The sequence below is a fragment of the Balaenoptera musculus genome, chromosome 1 (assembly GCF_009873245.2).
Source record: "Balaenoptera musculus isolate JJ_BM4_2016_0621 chromosome 1, mBalMus1.pri.v3, whole genome shotgun sequence".
Classification (NCBI taxonomy): Eukaryota; Metazoa; Chordata; class Mammalia; order Artiodactyla; family Balaenopteridae; genus Balaenoptera; species Balaenoptera musculus.
The window spans coordinates 116,275,007-116,295,075 of NC_045785.1; the positions used below are offsets into that span (position 1 = coordinate 116,275,007).

The 20,069-nt window shown below is 38.0% G+C and overlaps 1 pseudogene; it reads right to left on the reverse strand.

The window, feature by feature from the left end:
- Positions 1–14,830: 14,830 nt before the first annotated feature.
- Positions 14,831–15,732, reverse strand: LOC118903641 (annotated as a pseudogene).
- Between the last annotated feature and the right edge of the window lie 4,337 nt (positions 15,733–20,069).

Below are 20,069 nucleotides of genomic sequence, written 5' to 3' on the forward strand. Positions count from 1 at the left end.
TCTATTCAATTCCAAATATTTTCCAATTTCCCTTATAATCTATTATTTAACCCATCAGTTTTTAGGCTATGTGTTAATTTCCAAATGTTTTCCCAGATTTTTTTTGTTTGATTTAGAATTGAATTCCACTATGGTCAGAGAACATACTTTTTATGATTCCAATCCTTATAAATATATTGAGTCTTATGATTCATATGTCCACTTTTGCTTCCATGTGCACTTGAAAAAAGAGTGTATTCTGCTGTTGTTGGTTAGAAGGTCCTATAAATATCAAAAGGTCAAACTTACTAAAACGTGGAACAGCTGTTTTATATGCTTATTTACTGTCTACTCATTCAAATCAATTGCTAAGCAGAGTATTGAAATCCCCAATCAGAATTGTAAATTTATCTATTTCTCTCTTTAACTTAGTTTTTGTTTTATTTATTTTAGAACTCTATTACTAGGAGCATGTATATTTAAGATTGTCATGTCTTACTGATGAATTAGCTTTGTATTTTAATAAAATCTCCCTATTTATTTATGGTAATATTTCTTGCTTGAAATGTACTTTGTCTGATATTAATGAAAAATGAAGTTGAAAGTAAAGGCATTTTAAGATAAGTGAAAATTGGAATAATTTCGACACTACCAGAAATTGCTAAAGAAGTTCTAGAAGGTATAATCCCTTCAGTACAATTAGAGTTTGCATGGTATATCTTTCCCTACACTTTTTCTTTCAATTTATCTGTGTATTTTTGTCAAATTTCTCTTTTAAATAGTGTATAGTTGAGTCTTGCTTGTTTTTATCCATTCTGACAACATCTGCCTTTTCAGTGACATGTTTAGTACAGTTGACCCTTGAACAACACAGGTTTGAACTGCACAGGTATACTTGTAGATGGATTTTTTTCAATACATATATTACTATGTTTACAATCCGAGGTTGGTTGAATTCACAAATGCAGAACCATAGATACAAAGTGACAACTGTAAAGTTATATGTGGATTTTTGACTGTTGGGACGGGGGTGGGAGGGGCGTGTTGTGAACACCCTTAACACCCACATCACTGAAGGGTCAACCATATACCTAGGTTGAATACAGTTCTTAATACCATTGAATTTCAGTCTACTCTTTTACTATTTTTTCTATTTGTCTCATTTGTTAGCTGTTCCTCTGTTCCTTTATTCCTTCTTAAATATTAATATACTTCTTAAATATTAAAATACTTAAATATTTTTAGTATTCTATTTTATTTCTGTACTGCCTTCATAGGTATATCTCATTGCATTATTCTTTTCATTACTGTTCTATGGGTATGCATTCTTAACTTATTACAATCTTTCTTAGTTAAAATTGTACCACTTCTTGTTAAACAAAGGCATCTCATAACAATATAGTTATATTTACCTCTTTCTTTATGCTATAGTTGTCATGTATATGACATCTATATATGTTATAAGCCTCACAATACTACATCATAATACTTTCTTTAAATCATAATATATTCTTTAAAACAACTGAAAGAAAAACAAGATACCTTTGGTTACTCACATATTAACATATCTTCATTCCTCTTTATATATCTATAGTGATCTTCATTCCTCTTTATATATCTATAGTTTGCATCTGGTGTCATATCCCTTCAGCCTTAAGAAGTTCCTTTAGCATTTCTGGTAGTGTATAATTATCTCAATTTTCACTTAACTTAAAATATCTTTATTTCACATATATTTCACATATATATGTAATTTTTGAATGATATTTTTTACTGGATATAGAATTCTGACTTAACATTAAAAATGTCACTCAACCGTTTTCTGGTCTCCATTGTTTTTGATTAGAAGTCAGTGAAATTATTATCATTGTTCCCTTATATGTAATTTACCACTTTAACCTGGTGACTTTCAAGATTTCTTTACCTTTGGTTTTTAAAGATTCAGCTCTGATGTACATAGATTTGATTCTTTTTATTTATCCTGTTTTGAGATTCACTGAGATTCTTGGATCTGTAAGTTTATATTTCTCACTAATTTGGCCAATGAATCTCCAGATATTTGTGTGACACATTCTACTCTCTGAGGCTCCAATTACATGTACATTAGACTTCTTGTACTGTTGCATGAATCATTGAGACTTTTCATTCATTTCTTTTCTGTTCTTAGATCAATAGAAATTATTGAATTTGATCTTCAAGTTAATTGACCCTGTCTTTTACCAACTACAATTTGCTGTTGAGAAGATTAGTAAATTTTTCATTTCAAATATTTTAACTTTCAGTTCTATAAATTCTATTTCTTTCTTATTACAGCTCTCATTTCTTAACTGAGATCCACACCTGTTTGTTCATTAAGAGCATGGTTTCCTGTAAATCTTTGAACCTATGTACACTACCTGCTTTTAAGTCCCTGACTACTAATTTGGGCCATTTTAAGGTTAACTTATATAGACTATCTTTCTCTTGATTATGGGTCATATTTTTCTGTTTATTCCGATGTTGAGCATTTAATTGTATACTGGGCATTGTGGAGGGTACATTATAGAAACACTTGGATTCATTAATCTTGGTGCACTTGCTATCTTTGAGTAGGCACAATGTCAGGAAGTCTCCCTACAGCACAGTGTTTGGACTTGATAAATTCATTCACCTTGACATGAATCTTCCAATACATGAATGGATGAAATCACCAACAGAGTCATGTCATTTTCTTCTTTGGGGTTACACAGTACTCTGTGTATAGCACTAATCACACTGTATTGAAATCGGCTGCAAGCAGATTGTGAGCTACTCAAGAGCAAGGCTCAGGTCTTATCTCTGCATCTAGTGCCTAAGCCAGTACCTGATACTCAGAGTGGATATGCATGTCATATTTGTTGATGTAACAAAATGAATCATTTAAAAAGTCAGAAATCATACAATGCTAACACAAAATTTACAAAATACTGTAATATGTGGGTCATTTAACTCTTTGTTAACTCAAAGACTCTAACATAAGCTCAGTTTCAACCGACGATATAAATGAACCACAAAACAAGGTAAATTTAAATGCTTATGGTAAACATTTAAAGAAATATATTCATGAGGTTCAATATACTTTGTTTACAAAGGCAGGAATGAAAACAGAACATTTCAGGAAAAGTCTATCAATACTGACTGAAATGAAGCTCCAGCATCTAAAACATAAAGTTTACTCATTCATCATACCTTATTCCCTGATTAGAATAAATTGTGTGTGTGAGCGTGTGTGTGTGTTTGTACATATGGATGGAGTAACAGAAAGAGCATGGAATTTAGGATTAATAGATCTGTAATCGAGGCTCCATTTTTAGTCCTACTTCTATCTCTAATGGTGTATGTGCCCTTAGGAATGTCCCTTAATCTACCCCCAGTGTATTTCTCTGAAAATGAGGTAGTAATATTTATCTTACACACTGCTGTTAGTATCAAATGAGGTCATGAATGTGAAAGACCTTTGTGAACTCTAAAGAGTTACATAAATATTAGGAATAGTTGTAAAATAATTCAAATAAAACATTATTATCAATACCTTTGACCATGGCATTCATCACATCTAAAACTCCCAAATGTTATCTCTCCCCTCATAAAAATATACGTGCATACTTACACACACACACACGAACACATACGCTATCACACATGTGTACATACTTCATTCAGCAGCAGCATCAAAATTGATCTGGGATCTTGCACCTTTTAAATATGCCTTTTTAAAAATTAAGCCCTGTGGGTCACTTACTTCCTGTCTTAATATGGCTTAATTTTATCTCTCCTGCCTACCTCCCTCCTCTCTCCTCCTAGAAACATTTACACTCATTAAGAAAATGTTTTATTCTACTTATTGTTGGTAGGGCTGCAACTATATTCTCTAATCCATCATGCATTGCAAGTAGGGAGTGTGAAAGGATATCAGGTGAAACTGGTTTTTCTCTAGGGAAGCTACAAAGTCAACACTGTGAAAATCCTATTTCAGAATGTTTAAGATCCGTAATAGGCTGTTTCACATTTTTTTTTCTAAAAGGTTAAGTATGAAACTATCTTAACTCTTGGTTTTATATATCAAGCTATCAAGCAATCAGTTTCAAGTCTGTTATTTTTCTGGTTATGGATAAAACATACTAACGTAGTATTAATCCAGTTTCCTTCCAAAGAAGGAATTTTTTCCTCCAGCCCAGTTTTAAGTGACTAATTAACAAAAATGCATGAATGTCAACTGAGCTTATGGAGCAAGTGAGAACAGCTTATAGGCAATCCTGCAATTGGGAAAAGTAATTTCAACTATACTGCCAAGACTGTCACCTCTACTTTGTCATTTTCTGTTAGTTTACTTTAGGTGAGGGAAGTCTATATGGCAGGCAGAGGGAATATGATATGATATGTCTATCCAAACAAAAAACTGGAAATTCCTGGACAAGACCTTATACTGAATATTTGTTCACACATTCATCTTTCCAAAGGTATATTAAGTACCTATTATTTGTCAAGATAATATTCAATACAGCAATGGGCATACAGAGATGAATAATACCCACCTGCTAGTACATCTAGCTTTTTCAGGCTTGTGTGTCTCTGCTCAGGCTCTTTTCTTTCCCTTGATTGTCCTCCCTCATCCCTCCCAGACTTCAACTGACCCAATGCCACAAAAAGTTAATTAAATATCACCTCTCTGAATTATTTTCTGACCTTCTAAATAGATTTGACCAGTTCTCTTTTTTGCACAACACTTCTGACCCCAAACAACAATCCTGTAGGTATGCCTATAGCAAGTTTTGGTATTCTTTGCTATTTTGTCTGTCTTTCCCATCGGACTGCGGATAACTTGAAACAGAGTCCCTGCATTACTCGTTACTGTAACCCCACAGCTAGTTAACTGCTTAACACACAGTGCTTGAGAAATACACATAGACTGAATAAATAACTGATATTACGGTTATTTTTCTGATGCACAGAAGAGATAAACAAAAAAAAACTGCAAAAAGAAAAGAGGTATTTGCAATGCACAAGAGAAGCAAGATGAAGAAATATGGGTAGAGCGAGACATTGGAGAATTACAACAAAAAGAAAGAAGATAATGAAAATAGCCCCCACATTAGCCAGCAATCTAAGTAACATGCATAATTACAGGAGAGAGCAGTAAAACGATTCACTGTTCCTGATTCATCCTACTGGAAGGATATGAGACCACACAGGCCTACCCAGTCTTGTACTATTTGTTGCACTTCTCCTGTAGGAGCTGCTTCCTCCAGTGAGTCTAAAGTCATGCAAAGTGTGTAAAACAACTAACATTAGTGGGCAATTCACTCATGCATGAGGTGTGAGGGGGAGGGCCAAGAATGATGTTTAAACACTTAGGGAATGGAGGGGACGGGATGGGAGAAGTCCAGAAAACTTTCAACACAGAAGACCACATGTGCCTTCTGATATCTCTCCACCCCCCATTATCCCTCAGCCTCCCAGCTGAGAACGACACACACCTTCTATTTCCCCAACTTAATGAAAAATAGCAGTGCCCACATAGGCAAAAGTGGACAGGGTCAAAGAGTGCTTCTCTAAGACAGTTTAAGGAAATTATGGAAGCAAATGATCTATAAAAGAAGAAAATTGGATTCTGTGGTATATTTCTGCTAGGATTTAAGGGAAGAAATACTTATACTAGAGAAAATTCTTTGAGAATATGATGGAAATTACACATTCATACTTGTGCACAAAATCTAGTAAATAATTCCATAAAGTTCAAAACCCCTCTAAGCCCTTCCAAACACTACTCCTCAAGGCGCTATGAACCTCAGGTTGAGATACCTCTCCTAGAGGGATACCCAGTGATGTTTATCATGGAGACTCTGACATCAGCTATGATGTCACCCAACTGTGAGAGCGTGCCACGAGGGACACTGGACAAAGAACCCCAGCCCTGTTGACCTCCTCACATCGGGATCTGTGGAACAGAGAGTAAATTACAGGTCACCTAGAAGACGCAGCAATACTATTTCTGTGGTTCAGAACAGAAAAATAAAACTGGAAAGTAAGGGACAGGAACTGACCTAGGGATGGAATCACAATGGAAGTGTGTGAAAAGACATGTTGCCATATCAGTGTCTCTTGGTATCTTCCAGCTCTGTCTCAGAGCAGAGATAAACTAGTAGTAAGATCCACAAAAAATATTCCCACATGGACTTCCCTGGTGGCGCAGTGGTTAAGAATCCACCTGTCGAGAATTGAGGGCAAGATGGCGGAAGAGTAAGACGCGGAGATCACCTTCCTTCCCACAGATACAGTAGAAATACATCTACACGTGGAACTGCTCCTACAGAACTCCCACGAACGCCTGGCAGAAGACAGTCAGACCTCCAAAAGGCAAGAACTCCCCACGTACTTGGGTAGGGCAAAAGAAAAAAGAAATAACAGAGACAAAAGAATAGGGAAGGGGACACATAGCACCAGTGAGAAGGGGAGCCGTGAAGGAGGAAAGGTTTCCCACACACTAGGAAGCCCCTTCGTGGGCAGAGAACTGCGGGTGGCAGAGGTTGTGCAGAGGAAGCGTCGGAGCCACGGAGGAGAGCGCAGCCACAGGGGTGCGGAGGGCCAAGGTGGAGAGATTCCTGCATGGAGAGGCCCGGCGCCGAGCAGCGCTCACCAGCCCGAGAGGCCTGTCTGCTCAGCCGCCAGGGCGGGGGCTGGGAGCTGAGGCTCGGGCTTCGGTGTTAGCCGGGAGGGAGTCCAGGAAAAAGTCTGCAGCTGCTGAAGAGGCAAGAGACTTTTTCTTGCCTCTTTGTTTCGCGGCACGCAAGGAGAGGGGATTCAGAGCTCCGCCTAAATGAACTCCAGAGACGGGCGCGAGCCGCAGTTATCAGCGTGGATCCCAGAGAAAGGCACGAGCCGCGGTTATCAGCGCGAAAACCCAGAGATGGGCATGAGACGCTAAGGCTGCTGCTGCCGCCTCCAAAAAGCCTGTGTGCGAGCACAGGTCACTCTCCACACCGCCCCTCCCGGGAGCCTGTGCAGCTCGCCACTGCCAGGGTCCCGTGATCCAAGGACAACTTCGCCGGGAGAACGCACGGCGCGCCTCAGGCTGCTGCAATGTCACGCCGGCCTCTGCTGCCACAGGCTCGCCCTGCCTCCGCCGTACCCCTCCCTCCCCCCGGCCTGAGTGAGCCAGAGCCCCCGAAGCAGCTGCTCCTTTAACCCCGTTCTGTCTGGGCGGGGAACAGACGCCCTCAGGTGACCTACATGCAGAGGCGGGTCCAAATCCAAAGCTGAACCCCAGGAGCTGTACGAACAAAGAAGAGAAAGGGAACTCTCTCCCAGCAGCCTCAGAAGCAGCGGATTAAAGCTCCACAAACAACTTGATGTGCCTGCATCTGTTGAATACCTGAATAGACAACGAATCATCCCAAATTCAAGAGGTGGACTTTGGGAACAGGATATATTAATTTTTCCCCTTTTCCTTTTTTTGTAACTGTATATGTGTATGCTTCTGGGTGAGATTTTGTCTGTATAGCTTTGCTTTCACCATTAGTCCTAGGGTTAGGTCCGTCCGTGGTTTTTTTTTTTTTTTTTTTTTTTACTTAAAAAATTTTTTTTTCCTAATAAATGTTTTCTTAATAATTTTTCCTTATTTTCTATTTTTAGAAATTAAAAAAATTTTTTAATAAGTTTTTTTCATATTTTTTATTTTTAAAAATTAAAAATTTTTTTTCTTAAATTTTTTTCTTAATAATTTTTTTCTTATTTTTTACTATAAAAAATTAATAAATCTATTTTTAAAAATTAAAAAAAATTTTTTTCTGAATACATTTATTCTTAATAATTTTTTTTCTTATTTTTTAATATAAGAGCTTTATTTTATTTTATTTTATCCTCTTTCTTTCTTTCTTTACATTTTTTTCTCCCTTTTATTCTGAGCCATGTGGATGAAAGGCTCTTGGTGCTCCAGCCAGGCATCAGGGCTGTGCCTCTGAGGTGGGAGAGCCAACTTCAGGACACTGGTCCACAAGAGACCTCCCAGCTCCACGTAATACCAAATGGCGAAAATCTCTCAGAGATCTCCATCTCAACATCAAGACCCAGCTTCACTCAACGACCAGCAAGCTACAGTGCTGGACACCCTATGCCAAACAACTAGCAAGACAGGAACACAGCCCCATCCATTAGCAGAGAGGTTGCCTAAAATCATAATAAGGCCACAGACACCCCAAAACACACCACCAGATGTGGACGTGCCCACCAGAAAGACAAGATCCAGCCTCATCCACCAGAACACAGGCAATAGTCCCCTCCACCAGGAAGCCTACCCACTGAACCAACCTTAGCCACTGGGGACAGATACCAAAAACAACGGGAACTACAAACCTGCAGCCTGTGAAAAGGAGACCCCAAACACAGTAAGATAAGCAAAATGAGAAGAGAAAAAACCACACAGCAGGTGAAGGAGCAGGGTCAAAACACACCAGACCTAACAAATGAGGAGGAAATAGGCAGTCTACCTGAAAAAGAATTCAGAATAATGATAGTAAGGATGATCCAAAATCTTGGAAATAGAATAGACAAAATGCAAGAAACATTTAAGAAGGATGTAGAAGAACAAAAGAGGAACCAGGCAATGATGAAAAACACAATAAATGAAATTAAAAATACTCTAGATGGGATCAATAGCAGAATAACTGAGGCAGAAGAACGGATAAGTGACCTGGAAGACAGAATGGTGGAATTCACTGCTGCGGAACAGAATAAAGAAAAAAGAATGAAAAGAACTGAGGACAGTCTCAGAGACCTCTGGGACAACATTAAACGCACCAACATTTGAATTATAGGGGTCCCAGAAGAAGAAGAGAAAAAGAAAGGGACTGAGAAAATATTTGAAGAGATTATAGTTGAAAACTTCCCTAACATGGGAAAGGAAATAGTTAATCAAGTCCTGAAAACACAGAGAGTCCCATACAGGATAAATCCAAGGAGAAACACGCCAAGACACATATTAATAAAACTATCAAAAATTAAATATAAAGAAAACATATTAAAAGCAGCAAGGGAAAAACAACAAATAACACACAAGGGAATCCCCATAAGGTTAACATCTGATCTTTCAGCAGAAACTCTGCAAGCCAGAAGGGAGTGGCAGGATATACTTAAAGTCATGAAGGAGAAAAACCTACAACCAAGGTAACTCTACCCAGCAAGGATCTCATTCAGATTTGATGGAGAAATTAAAAACCTTACAGACAAGCAAAAGCTGAGAGAGTTCAGCACCACCAAACCAGCTTTACAACAAATGCTAAAGGAACTTCTCTAGGCAAGTAACACAAGAGAAGGAAAACACCTACAGTAACAAACACAAAATATTTAAGAAAATGGGAATAGGAACATAAATATCGATAATTACCTTAAATGTAAATGGATTAAATGCTCCCACCAAAAGACACAGACTGGTGGAATGGATACAAAAGCAATACCCATATATATGCTGTCTACAAGAGACCCACTTCAGACCTAGAGACACATACAGACTGAAAGTGAGGGGATGGAAAAAGATATTCCATGCAAATGGAAATCAAAAGAAAGCTGGAGTAGCAATTCTCATATCAGACAAAATAGACTTTAAAATAAAGACTATTACAAGAGACAAAGAAGGACACTATATAATGATCAAGGGATCGATCCAAGAGGAAGGTATAACAATTGTAAATATTTATGCACCCAACATAGGAACACCTCAATACATAAGGAAAATACTAACAGCCATAAAAGGTGAAATCGACAGTAACACAATCATAGTAGGGGACTTGAACACCCCACTTTCACCAATGGACAGATCATCCAAAATGAAAATAAATAAGGAAACACAAGCTTTAAATGATACATTAAACTAGATGGACTTAATTGATATTTATAGGACATTCCACCCAAAAACAACAGAATACACATTTTTCTCAAGTGCTCATGGAACATTCTCCAGGATAGATCATATCTTGGGTCACAAATCAAGCCTTGGTAAATTTAAGAAAATTGAAATCGTATCAAGTATCTTTTCCGACCACAACGCTATGACACTAGATATCAATTACAGGAAAAGATCTGTAAAAAATACAAACACATGGAGGCTACACAATACACTAATTAAAAACGAAGTGATCACTGAAGAAATCAAAGGGGAAATCAAAAAATACCTAGAAACAAATGACAATGGAGACACGACGACCCAAAACCTATGGGACGCAGCAAAAGCAGTGCTAAGAGGGAAGTTTATAGCAATACAAGCCTACCTCAAGAAACAGGAAACATCTTGAATAAACAACCTAACCTTGCACCTAAAGCAATTAGAGAAAGAAGAGCAAAAAAAACCCCAAAGCCAGCAGAAGGAAAGAAATCATAAAGATCAGGTCAGAAATAAATGAAAAAGAAATGAAGGAAACAATAGCAAAAATCAATGAAACTAAAAGCTGGTTCTTCGAGAAGATAAACAAAATAGATAAACCATTATCCAGACTCATCAAGAGAAAAAGGGAGAAGACTCAAATCAATAGAATTAGAAATGGAAAAGGAGAAGTAACCACTGACACTGCAGAAATACAAACGATCATGAGAGATTACTACAAGCAACTCTATGCCAATAAAATGGACCACCTGGAAGAAATGGACAGATTCTTAGAAATGTACAACCTGCCGAGACTGAAGCAGGAAGAAATAGAAAATATGAACAGACCAATCACAAGCACTGAAATTGAAACTGTGATTAAAAACCTTCCAGCAAACAAAAGCCCAGGACCAGATGGCTTCACAGGTGAATTCTATCAAACATTTAGAGAAGAGCTAACACCTATCCTTCTCAAACTCTTCCAAAATATTGCAGAGGGAGGAACACTCCCAAACTCATTCTACAAGGCCACCATCACCCTGATACCAAAACCAGACAAAGATGTCACAAAGAAAGAAAACTACAGGCCAATATCACTGATGAACATAGATGCAAAAATCCTCAACAAAATACTAGCAAACAGAATCCAACAGCACATTAAAAGGATCATACACCATGGTCAAGTGGGGTTTATCCCAGGAATGCAAGGATTCTTCAATATACGCAAATCAATCAACGTGATACACCATACTAACAAATTGAAGGAGAAAAACCATATGATCATCTCAATAGATGCAGAGAAAGCTTTTGACAAAATTCAACACCCATTTATGATAAAAGCCCTGCAGAAAGTAGGCATAGAGGGAACTTTCCTCAACATAATAAAGGCCATATATGACAAACCCACAGCCAACATTGTCCTCAATGGTGAAAAACTGAAACCATTTCCACTAAGATCAGGAACAAGACAAGGTGGCCCACTCTCACCACTATTATTCAACATAGTTTTGGAAGTGTTAGCCACAGCAATCAGAGAAGAAAAAGAAATAAAAGGAATCCAAATCAGAAAAGAAGAAGTTAAGCTGTCACTCTTTGCAGATGACATGATACTATACATAGAGAATCCTAAAACTGCCACCAGAAAACTACTAGAGCTAATCAATGAATTTGGTAAAGTAGCAGGATACAAAATTAATGCACAGAAATCTCTTGCATTCCTATATACTAATGATGAAAAATCTGAAAGTGAAATTAAGAAAACACTCCCGTTTACCACTGCAACAAAAATAATAAAATATCTAGGAATAAACCTACATAAGGAGACAAAAGACCTGTATGCAGAAAATTATAGGACACTGATGAAAGAAATTAAAGATGATACAAATAGATGTAGAGATAAACCGTGTTCTTGGATTGGAAGAATCAACATTGTGAAAATGACTCTACTACCCAAAGCAATCTACAGATTCAATGCAATCCCTATCAAACTACCAATGGCATTTTTCACAGAACTAGAACAAAAAATTTCACAATTTGTATGGAGACAAAAAAAGACCCCGAATAGCCAAAGCAATCTTGAGAACGAAAAATGGAGCTGGAGGAATCAGGCTCCCTGACTTCAGACTATATTACAAAGCTACAGTAATCAAGACAGTTTGGTACTGGCACAAAAACAGAAATATAGATCAATGGAACAGGATAGAAAGCCCAGAGATAAACCCATGCACATATGGTCACCTTATCTTTGATAAAGGAGGCAAGCATATACAGTAGAGAAAAGACAGCCTCTTCAATAAGTGGTGCTGGGAAAATTCGACAGGTACCTGTAAAAGTATGAAATTAGAACACTCCCTGACACCATACACAAAAATAAACTCAAAATGGATTAAAGACCTAAGTGTAAGTCTAGACACTATCAAACTCTTAGAGGAAAACATAGGCAGAACACTCTATGACATACATCACAGCAAGATACTTTTTGACCCAGCTCCTAGAGAATGGAAATAAAAACACAAATAAACAAATGGGAGCTAATGAAACTTAAAAGCTTTTGCACAGCAAAGGAAACCATAAACAAGACCAAAAGACAACCCTCAGAATGGGAGAAAATATTTGCAAATGAAGCAACTGACAAAGGATTAATCTCCAAGATTTACAAGCAGCTCATGCAGCTCAATAAGAAAAAAACAAACAACCCAATCCAAAAATGGGCAGAAGACCTAAATAGACATTTCTCCAAAGAAGATATACAGATTGCCAACAGACATATGAAAGAATGCTCAACATCATTAATCATTAGAGAAATGCAATTCAAAACTACAATGAGGTATCATTTCACACCGGTCAGAATGGCCATCATCAAAATATCTAGAAACAATAAATGCTGGAGAGGGTGTGGAGAAAAGGGAACACTCTTGCACTGTTGGTGGGAATGTAAATTGATACAGCCACTATGGAGAACAGTATGGAGGTTCCTTAAAAAACTACAAATAGAACTACCATACGACCCAGCAATCCCACTACTGGGCATATACCCTGAGAAAACCATAGTTCAAAAAGAGTCATGTACCAAAATGTTCATTGCAGCTCTATTTACAATAGCCAGGACATGGAAGCAACCTAATTGTCCATCATCGGATGAATGGATAAAGAAGATGTGGCACATATATACAATGGAATATTACTCAGCCATAAAAAGAAATGAAATGGAGGTATTTGTAATGAGGTGGATGGAGTTAGAGTCTGTCATACAGAGTGAAGTAAGTCAGAAAGAGAAAAACAAATACAGTATGCTAACACATATATACGGAATCTAAGGGAAAAAAAAAAAAAAAGGCCATGAAGAACCTAGTGGCAAGATGGGAATAAAGACACAGACCTACTAAAGAATGGACTTGAGGAAATGGGGAGGGGGAGGGGCGAGATGTGACAGGGTGAGAGAGAGTCATGGACATATATACACTACCAAATGTAAAATAGATAGCTAGTGGGAAGCAGCCACTTAGCACAGGGAGATCAGCTCGGTGCTTTGTGACCGCCTGCAGGGGTGGGATGGGAGGGTGGGAGGAGGGAGATGCGGGAGGGAGGAGATATGGGAACGTGTGTATATGCGTAACTGATTCACTTTGTTATAAAGCAGAAACTAACACACCATTGTGAAGCAATTATACTTCAATAAAGATGTTTAAAAAAAAAAAAAAAAGAATCCACCTGTCAAGGCAGGGGACACGGTTTCGAGCCCTGGTCCAAGAAGATCCCACCTGCCGCTGAGCAACTAAGCCCATGCGCCACAACTACTGAGCCTGCGCTCTAGAGACTGCAAGGCAGTCTGAGCCCACACGCTACAACTACTGAAGCCTGTGCTCTAGATCCCGTGCTCCTCAACAAGAGAAGCCACCGCAATGAGAAGCCCGTGCGCCGAAATGAAGAGTAGCCTCCGCTCACACCAAGTAGAGAAAGCCCGCGTGCAACAACGAAGACCCAAGGCAGCCAAAAATAAATAAATTAAATAAATTTTAAAAAAGAAAAGTGTATTAAAAAATATTCCCACAACCTTCCTCATTGAGGATATAAAATAACGTAGCATGAATATATGCTTATTTTGATATAAATTGTATTGGGAGAAGGATGGCTTTGCACTGTTGCTGATAGAAGGGAATTCAATGACATTTGCCTTAGACTCTGCAATCAGAATAACCAGTATCTAAGACAACTACTTCAATGCAACTGCAGTTACTACATAGAAGTTTTAAATCTGAAAGGCTTCCATAGGTTGAAAAAAGAAGTGTGTTTACAAAAAGTACATCTGGATTAAAGTGCAGTTACAGAGAACAGCCACCAACACATTCTCTCCCAGCTTAGCCTCTAGGAACGACAGAGATTTTTGCCTTGATTGCAAAGAAGGAAGGGAGACACACAGAAATGAATACTAGCTAAGGAGCTAACATGGCTGGATAATGAAAGAAATGACCCTTTTTGCTGAGGCTGTTCATTCTTCAATCAGCAAGAATTAAGAAAATTGTTTCTGAAATGACTGTTATGGGGCAAGTGATTTAACTTCTGAGAATGAAAGCCATCTTCAGGCTTTCTCTGCAGCTTCATTTCCTAAGACCCCTTTCACATCTGTTCCAACTGTCTCTTCTCCACTTCTCCTTACCAGACTAGGTCAAGGATTTGACTGTCTGAGAGGATCCAGGTAAAGTGAGGGCCAAAAGAGGTTTGCAAGCAGAACTCCTCAGGCACAGAAACAAGTAGTCTTAATCTGGCTTGTAATGATTCTTGTATCTGGTAACAAAATTTGACAGAGCAAAAATCTTGCTTTCTGCTTTGCCCTTAGAGCATGAGAAGGAAAAGCATTTCAACTCTTTGACATTATTCTCCACAAACATTGTATTTGATGAACTTGTGAATCATGGCATGTTTGTGAGTAGACACACATTATACTGGACCAAAGGTCTCCTGACAAAACAATTCAATCTGTTAAGAAATGTTTTTGCCCACAGCTCTGCGTAGGGCATCCTTGACCTCCTTGTTCCTCAGACTGTAAACAACAGGGCTCAGCAGAGGAGTGATGATGGTGTAGGTCACAGAGAGAAGAAGATCTTTTTATTTGCATTTTCTGACTTGGGCTTGAGGTAGGCAATGGAGGCACAGCCATAGTGGACCATGACCACAGTGAGGTGGGAGGCACATGTGGCAAAGCTCTTCTTCCAGCCCTTGGTTGTAGGTATCTTAAGGATGGAAGAGATAATGAGGATATAGGAGGTGAAGAACAGGCCCACAGGAACAAAAATCACATATGAACTTACACCATAATTGATAATCTCATTGATAGTGATATCAATGCAAGAAAGTTTCATGACTGGGTAAATGCCACAGAAGGGCAAATTGAACATGGCCATTATATGGAGAACTGCCATAACCAGACCAGTGCCAAAGGACACACAGACTAACCTAGCACACACTCCTTTGTTCATGAGGACTGTGTACCTCAGGAGCTTTCAGATGGCCACATAGCAGTCACAGCCCATAGCTGTGATCAAGAAGCAATTATTAGTGGCCAAGATGACAGAAAAGAACATCTGGGTTGCACAGCCTTACAAGGAGATAGGCTGGTTATGAAAAATAAGACCAGAAAGCACTCGTGGGACAATGACCAATGTGTACACGGTCTCAGAACTAGCCAGCATGCTCAGGAAGAAGTACATGGGTATGTGGTGGTGAAGGTCAACGCAAATGACGGTCACAATGATGATGTCCCCAGCCAGGGTGAAAATAGAGATGGTAAGGAAAACCACAAAGAGGGTTATCTGGTGCTTTCCAAAGACAGAGAAACCCAGGAAGATGAATTCTGCCACTTCTGTGAAGTTCTTTCTCTGCATTCCACTATATCAGTGCCCTAAAGCAATAAATGGAAGCAGTCAAGGGGAAAATTCCCATCAGCAATTGGACTTCACAACAAGGGACAATGACAGCTGAACTGAGAGAGTGAGTTCAATTCCCCCCTTGTGACCAACAAGCTCATGCGTATGGCCCTGGCACAGAAAGAAAGAAAACTACTTTTGTATCTTTGGGGCTTATACATGTGAACATGATCACTATGGAGCAAACTTCCCCTGTGCATGGAGACTTCCAAGCAAATGCTCACCACACACACATCATAGTGATGTTAAGAGGGGAAGAGAACAGCCAGGAAAGAGTCATGCTCTGTGTCCCTATCAGTAATGATACCCACCACTTAAACTCTAGGAACAAAGGGCTCACTAATAAAGTGCATGTCAAGAAAATGATAAAGATGAGAGTTTCGAGGGGGAAATAGCAGAAGGACGTAGACTTGAAGATGACGAACTGTGATAAGCAGTCCCTGGATCTGGTGACAGGGCCACCAAGAACTTTTACACAGTATTTCAGTTGAGTTCTGAATCTAGAAACCTCATTTCAGAGAGAGAATGTGGTCCAAATATGTCACCACACCCTCAAAGAACAACTACAGAACAACTTCTGTTGTGATCACTCTACTGAAAGAGTTCACTCAAGTCCCACCACAGTAATCTTTTTTGCTGACTTCAGTAGTACTTTTAAGAATGAAGTCAGGAAAAGAGTTGGGTAATTGGGAGAACATTGTTTAGTTTCCACTGTAATAGGAAAGGATTAGGACAATTCAAGGTGTGGACAAGGGAATGTAAGAACCAGAGTTGAGAGAGGAGGAGAAAGGAGTCTTCCAGCTACTTGGAGCTGAACTGGCCTACCAATTTTTTTTTTTTTTTAATTGGAGTAAAACTGCTTTACAATGTTGTGTTAGTTTCTGCTGTACAATGAAGTGAATCAGCTATATGCATACCTATATCCCCTCCCTCTTGGGCCTCCCTCCCCCACTTCGATCTAGGTCACCACAGAGCACTGAGCTGAGCTCCCTGTGCTATACAGGAGGTTCCCACTAGCTATCTATTTTTAAAAATATGGTGAACACAGAATTTGATATAATTACAAGAAACAGAGTGCACTAGTCCCCTCTGTTGAAAAGCAAGAGTACACAGCCTGTGTGGACAGCATACATCTGATCCTGTGGTTCTCTACAGTGACCATTCCATTGTTCTCCCTCCTTTCATTTTCAGAATTACTGAAATAGACTTCCTCTCCCACCCCCCATAATTCCCTGAAAGTCAGCTTCATCACGGTCCCTCCCACAAAACTGTTCTCTCAAATGTCAAAGAAGTCTTCACTGCTAAAACTGTCAGACTTTGCTTTTTCCTCTTTCTCTTGTCCTTCTGATTCATTTTACACTTCTGAAAACCCTGCCTCCTGGAAACATTCTCTGACCTTGTTTTCCATGACACCACACTATTTTTTCTCTCTTCTCAGCACTCAGTTCTCTTCCATGAAGCTGCTCATTTCACCTATATTGTAATTGGAAATGTTGTTCTTTGGTCAATCCTTGGCCCTTGCTATTTTCTCTCCATGCTCTCCTCAATTTTTTCAGTTATAATTTCTAAGTTAATTGCTCTCAGATCTCTATTTCCATCAACAATCTTTTCTCCAAGTTTATGACGTACCTTCCTCTAGACTTCTCTACTTGTGGGTCTTGCTGACATAATAAATTTTATTTTTTCAAAAACTAAACATCTACCCTCTTATATTTGGAAAAGCCTCTCCATCTCAACTTCTCTGTCTTCCTCGATGACCTCACCCATATTCCAGTCAATCAAGGTCAGCATTTTGGAGCCATATCTACCTCATCATCACATTCAATGGAATTCTTCCTTAAATAATGTCTACTGTCTATCCCATTTTCTGGATTCACAATGACCCTCATAAGATTAGGATACCAAATCCTCTAGTCAGGATAATAAAACATACGCCCATTCTAAAATGTATATGGAAATGCAAAGAACCAAGAATGCCACAGCAATTTCAAAAAATTTTTAAAGTTAAAGAACATACACTACTGCAATTGAAGACTACAGTAATCAAGGCAGCATCGTATTGGTGTAAGGATAGACATAAAGCTCAATGAAATAAAACACAGTCCAAAAATAATCCACACATATACGATCAATTGATTTTTTATAAAGTTCTAAAGTATCTCAATAATAGTATTTTCAACAAATGTTGCTGGAACAACTAGATATCTAGATGGAAAAAAAATAAACCTCGAACTTTACCTCAGACCATACACAAAATAACAACTCAACATGAATCAAAGACATAAATATAAAAGTTAAAACTAAAAATTCTAGACAAAAATGTGATAAAATCATGACCTTGGAATGAGCAAAGTTCCTAGATACAAAATAAAAAGCTAAACTATAAAAGGACAAAATCACAAATTGAACTTCATCAAAATAAAGCTTCTATTCTTCAAAACGCATTGTTAGAAAAATGAAAAGGAAAGCCACAGACTGGGAGAAAATATCCACAATATATATTCTGAATAAAAGTTTAGATATATGTAAAGAATTCTTACAACTCAATACTAAGACACATTTTTGAAATTGGAAAAATATTTAAACAGACATTTTACATAAGAAGATATACAAATGGTCAATAAGTGCATGAAAGGATAATCAACATCACAACATTATTAGCCACCAGAGAAATGTAAAATAACACCATGAGATACCACTATACACTCAGTCAAATGGCTAAAATTTAAAACAAGACCTAATATTGTCAGGGAAGTGAAAGAACTGGAACTCTTAAACATTGATGGTGGCCATGTAAAATGGTACAACCAATCTATAAAACAGTTTGGCATATTTTTAGAAAGGTAAATATATACTTATCCCATGATTCAATATTATTGCTAAGTATTCACACAAGAGAAATTAAAACATGTGTCCACACAGAGACCTGTACATGAATGTTCCTAGCAGCTTTATTCCTAAAAGCCAGAAACTGGAAACAACTCGAATGTTTATGGTGTATCTGTGTAACGAAATACCGCTCAGCAATAAAAGGAAAATATTACTAATACAAACAACATGACTGATCTTTAAAAACATTAGACTGAATCAAAGAAGTTAGATACAAAAGAGCACATACAGTGTAATTCCATTTATAGGACACTCTAGAAAATATAATTGTATTCTATACTGCAAGAACACAAGCAGTAGTTGCCAGAACTGTTAGGGAATTGACTGCAACAGAACACTAGGGAACTTTTAGGGACGAAGGAAATGTTCTTGATTATGATGGTAGTTATACAGGTACATAAATTTATCAAAATTCACCAAAATGTATACTTAAATTGGTACATTTTGTTAAGTTATTTACACTGCATGGTATTTATCATACTGTATAATATTGTATAGTATAATATTATGTAATCTATTACAGCTCATCTAAGTTGATTTTTTAAAAGATTCTCATTTGGCCACAAATAAGATTCTATGCCTGCAAATCTGTCACTGCTAGATCCACAGTTCCTTAAGGTCTCGTTGTGATGTAAGAAACATGGGAATTGTCTAGGACTTGGAAAACCTGGAACCTGATCTGGAAACTGCCAATGTCAAAACATGTGTTCTTGGGCAAACCACTTAAAATTATTCTTGATATAGCCCACTGATAGGAAGAAGCTACCCAAGAATTTGTAAAAAGTCAACAAAAACAAAGAAGAAAACAGTGTGAGACAATGAAAGATGAGAGAGACAGAGAGAAATGTATTTGTAGATTCTCCTCTTGGGAAAATAAGAACATTGAAATGGAATAATATACAATGAAAAGATAGTACAACAAATGTTTAATCATGAAGATTATATTCCAAATAAAAGAAAAGGACAAAAAGTTTGAAGATGCAATAAGAATTGCATTTAGAAGGAAAGAAACTATTACAGAATTTATTGATACTTACAACGAATCATGTACATTACTTATTTTTTTTAACATCTTTATTGGAGTATAATTGCTTTACAATGTTGTGTTAGTTTCTGCTGTATAACAAAGTGAATCAGATATACATATACATATATCCCCATATCTCCTCCCTCTTGAGTCTGCCTCCCACCATCCCTATCCCACCCTTCTAGGTGGTAACAAAGCACCAAGCTGATCTCCCTGCGCGATGTAGCTGCTTCTCACTAGCTATCTATTTTACATTTGGTAGTGTATATATGTCAATGCTACTCTCTCACTTCATCCCAGCTTACACTTCCCCCTCCCCATGTCCTCAAGTCCATTCTCTGCGTGGGTGTCGTTATATCTGTCCTGCCCCTAGGTTCAT